Source organism: Rhinopithecus roxellana, unplaced genomic scaffold (assembly GCF_007565055.1).
Source record: "Rhinopithecus roxellana isolate Shanxi Qingling unplaced genomic scaffold, ASM756505v1 contig4114, whole genome shotgun sequence".
Classification (NCBI taxonomy): domain Eukaryota; kingdom Metazoa; phylum Chordata; class Mammalia; order Primates; family Cercopithecidae; genus Rhinopithecus; species Rhinopithecus roxellana.
Window position 1 is genome coordinate 1 of NW_022143000.1, and position 4,968 is coordinate 4,968.

The following is a 4,968-nucleotide window of genomic DNA, read 5'->3' on the forward strand; positions in this document are numbered from 1 at the left end:
GTTTTTGTTTGAAATAGAGTCTTGCTCTGTTGCCCAGGCTGGAGGACAGTTGCACCATCTCAGCTCATTGCAGCCTCAGCCTCCCAGGCTCAAGCAGTCCTCTCACCTCAGACTCCCAAGTAGCTGGGACCACAGGTGCATATAACATGCCCAGCTCATTTTGTATTTGGCAGAGATGAGGTCTCACCACATTGCCCAGGCTGGTCTCAAACTCCTGAGCTCAAGTGCTGGGAGCTCCTGAACTCCCAAAGTGCTGGGATTACAGGTGTGAACCATGGTCCTGGTAGTTTTCCTAATCTCTTATCTTTTGTAGTTTCACTGGCTTATGTGATTAATAACTGTTAGTGTTAATTAACAGGGGTAACTGTAACACTGGACCTTTTATCTTATTCCGGATCTTAAAGGGATGTTTGTAGAATTTCACCCATCATCATGCTGGCAGCTTTTGGCTAGATGTATTTATAATCCATATAGGAGTAAAAAAAAAAAAATTAGAAATAAATATTGAATTTTATCAAATGTCTTTCCAACATATATGGAGGGAACCGTGTATTTTCTCCTTAACGTCTTGCAACCAGGAATCGTACCAGATCTTCTAATAGTGATCCAAAGAATAAGGTTCATGTGGTTGTGCGGCATAATTTTTCCACTGGGCTGCGTCTGCATCACGAGTCATGAATGAGAGAGAGTGTGTTTTAATGCTACCTTTGTCAGGTACCTTTGTCAGGTTTGGTTGGGTTTTCATGTTCTAACAGTTTCAAAAAAAAAGTTTGAAAGTTCTATTGATTCTTTATATGGGAAATTGCAATAAATTATTTGTGATTTACTGAAAACTTCACTTGAAGGTCTGATTTAATTTCAAAGCAAAACCAAACCTTTCTTTCTTTTTTGTGGGGGGAGGGTGGGAGGAGTGGGATGGGAGGACACCAACTCATTGATACTTTATGTTTTTTCCTTAGAATTTATCTTCTAAGGATAATCTGACAATGATGAATTTAATTAGATTTGCAGATTTTAAAAATAATCTTTTGACATTCTTGTTATCGTTTATTTGCCTATTCTCAGCTCTGTTGCCCAGGCTGAAGTGTCACAGTCCAATCCTAGCTCACTGCAGCCTTGAACTCCTGGACTCAAGCGATCATCCCCTATCAGCCCCTCGAGTAGCAGAGACTATAGGCTCATGCTACCACATCCAGCTAATTTTTAAAAATTTAGTGGAGATGGGGTTTCACCATGTTGCCAGGCTGGTCTCAAACTCCTGGGCTCAAGCAATCCTCCCTCCTCAGCCTCCCAAAGTGCTGGGATTACAAGTGTGAGCTACTATGCCTGGCACTATTCTTATTTTTATTATAATAAATGTTAAGATTGGACAAATAACATAGCCAAATTATTGGAGCCAGACTACATCTACTAAAATTAAATGAAATTTCACTTGTCTGAAATCACGACATAGTTTGGAAGATATGTTTGTCATGGTATTAATTAAAATTACGATTTTTTGGCACTCACCAAAATCTGTGGAGCACCTTAAAGACACAGGCGTATCCTCCAGAGCAGTGAAAACAGTCACAAGAGGCTTCAGGACAGCTTTGTCAGGAGAGACATGCTATACATATAAAGACATAAGGAGAGAGAAAAGAAACAACCATTTTACACACAGGCCCCAAATTGAACGCTATAGGCTGGGTAATGCAGGCACTGATTTTTGCAAATCAGATCTTTCCGTATGGCATCTCTATATAGTGTGCTTTTGCTTTAGAGAGTAGCAGCAAGATTTTCGTTTTCTGTTTGTCTGTTTGTTTTAAGGCAGGATCTTGCTCCACCACCAGGCTGGAGAGCAGTGATGTGATCGTAGCTCACTGCAGCATAGACCTCCTGGGCTCAAGTGATCCTCCCGCCTCAGCCACCCAAGTAGCTGGACTACAGGCACACAGCACCATGCCCCACTAATTTTTCTATCTTTTGTAGAGACAAGGTCTCACTATGTTTCCCAGGCTGGTCTTGAACTCCTGAGCTCAAGTGATCCTCCCGTTTCAGACTACCAAAGTGCTAGGATTATAGGCGTAAGCCACTGCACCTGGCCAAGATATTGTTTTCAAAGAATGGTTAATAGTTAAAGAAAAATAGGGAAGGCTGAGGCACAGTGGCTCACGCCTGTAACCTCAGCACTTTTGGAGGCCGAGGCTGCAGGATCACCTGAGGTCAGGAGTTCAAGAACAGATTGGCCAACATGGTAAAACCCCATGTCTTCTAAAAATACAAAAATTAGCCAGGCATTGTGGAAAGCACCTCTAGTCTCAGCTACTCAGGAGGCTGAGGCAGAATCACTTGAACCCAGGAGGCAGAGGCTTCCGTGGGCCGAGATCGCACCATTGCACTCCAGCCTAGGTGACAGAGCAAGCCTCCATAAAAAAAAAAAAAAAAAAAAAAAAAAGAAGAAAAGAAAAATAGGGAGTATTTGTTAGTAGTCTGTCAGTTCCAAAATCATGTCAAGCATATTAAAACTTCCTTAAATTCTAATTATCTTTTCCTGTCTTTTTTCAAAAGAGGATTTAACTTCATCAGAATTTTTCTTTACATTTAAAACACCTGCATCTTCAGTTGCCTCACCATCTGGCAAAGCAAAGGTCACTCTTTTCAAGCTTTCTTTACATTGTTTACTGTCTTCACTTTCTTCCAGGTCATCATCTTCATCCCTACAATACCAAAACTCTTATCAAAAGAAGTATTCTGCTTTCCATTAGAAAAACAAAAGGAAACATATTATAATAATGTTATTATAAAGTTCTCAAAAGTTCTTCTTTTATATGCCTAATGCAACCAAATACTCAGAACTTCCAAAATCATTCAGGTATTAAGGAAGAGAAGGTATCATTTCAGTGAAATGCTATGGAAGAAACAGAAACAAAAAGTGTCCAATATATAGAAATAAATTATTCATCAATCTATAATAAAAACTTCCTATCTCACAAAAATAACAGGATTTTGGGGGCACAAAACCAAATCAAAGTTCCTGGTAAGAAAGTTTGATTGCTACTGCCAGTAATATTTTTTCTTCATTAACTGACCTCTAATGTCCCTTTAAATCCAGAGACTTTCCTCTGCTATCTTGAGAATATCTGATAGGAGAATCTAACTTCTTAAAACAAACATATGTGAAAACCACAAGTACAAATACATAATTGGGCAATTCAGCTCACATTGCAAAGGATGGTTCAAAATACTCACATTTCAGAAATGCTTATTCTGCTTCTTCTTCAGCAATTTCATCATCTTGTTGGAACCCAGCTCATCATCATGATCACTTGCTATGTCTTCATCACTTTCAACTGGATCCAAAAAATCTTTGTACTTCATATTTCTGGAACTTTTTTTTTACCTGACTAAAATAAAAATTTTTAAACTATTAATTAGGAATAGAAAATACATCATTAACACATGCATATATATTTGTATGTATACTGTATGTCTACATTACTTTCTAATTTAATAATACTGTAAGCCAAAAATAGTTGTTAGGTGAAATTGGCAACTAAAAATACTACCATAAAATGATTAGAGGAACAAATGAAACATAAACTGAATGGAAGTACAGATTCATTTATAACTGGTAAGATAGAGCACAGTATTTCTTAGCTGTAAATCTTCTAACTACAATTACATCTCTCCTAGGAAAACAGAACAAAAGCTAATTTGAGGAGGAAGAAAGTGCTCTCTCCTCTCTCAAAACTTTTAAGTTTTTTACTTCCAAACAGTCCCCCTTCACCTTCATCAGAATCACTATCTTAAAAAACAATCAGTATCATCCACCTCATCATCATCATCATCATTTTTTCATTCCTCTTCTTTTTCTCTGTTTTCTAAATAAGACTTCGTTTCAAAGAGTTGGAAGAGTTTCTCATCTACTATGCTTGTCTCTTGGTTTCCCATGTCCTTTGTTTTGTACCTTGCTCTGCTGTTCCAAAATTGTTGATATCAAAGTCAAGGTCAGAATCCTCATCACTGAAAACTGGGCTTTTTCAGATCGAATTTGCTTGAGTTTGCTCTCACTCACTTCAGGATTGTCACCACCCATATTTGACACTTCCTCTCCTCCTCTAAATCTTCTAGGTCCTCTGGCTATCAGCCTCTATCTCTGAACCATCCTCTTCACACTCCTGTTCACTCCCTGGGAGAAGACTGATATCTTCATCTTTGTTTCACTAACTGCATTCTGGAAGCATTGTAAAATTGGTTCATTTTGCAACTCCAATTGTTGCAAAGTCTGCTCATCATCAAAACTTCCTATCACAAGTTTTTGTAAAGTGCTTCCATGGATCCTACCACTCTCCAATATTTTATTAAAGTCATGAAGCACTTTTGTTAAAGAAGTGAATTTTGATGCCAATCCATCTTAAATCCTATTGGGAGGAATTAAATGAGATTTAAAGTTATAGGTAACAATTTCACAGCCCTCTTAATTAAAAGAAAAATAAAAACCCCAACTCTTCTGTAAAATCAAATTGGAATGAAGTGTAAGAATACATTCTGGCCCCAACAACATATAAGCTGATGAGCCACAAGGTATCTAAAACCTGTCAACCAAGTATTTGTGAATCAGCTGTATAGATTTTAGGCAGGAAAAGCATTACAAACTGATTTGCTTGGAGATATATAGTGAATTAGCCTTTATTATCAACTCTGCACCACTCCATTCATTCACTCCCTTATTCCTTCAGTGATCAACATTTACTTTGGCTACAGTGGTCAAGGAAAACCTCTCTCAGATGTGACATCCGAGACGAAACCTACAGATAACAATAGTCTTAAAAGATTGGGAAACATGTATTCCAGGCAGAAGAAACAGCAAGAACAAATTCTCTAAGATGCAACTGAGCTTGGTAAGCCTGAGGAATAAAAAAGTGCCCATGGTAGCCGGGCGCGGTGGCTCAAGCCTGTAATCCCAGCACTTTGGGAGGCCGAGACGGG

The 4,968-nt window shown here is 38.4% G+C and overlaps 1 pseudogene; it reads right to left on the minus strand.

Moving 5' to 3' along the window:
* Positions 1 to 2,673: 2,673 nt before the first annotated feature.
* Positions 2,674 to 4,075, minus strand: LOC104658324 (annotated as a pseudogene).
* Positions 4,076 to 4,968: the final 893 nt, after the last annotated feature.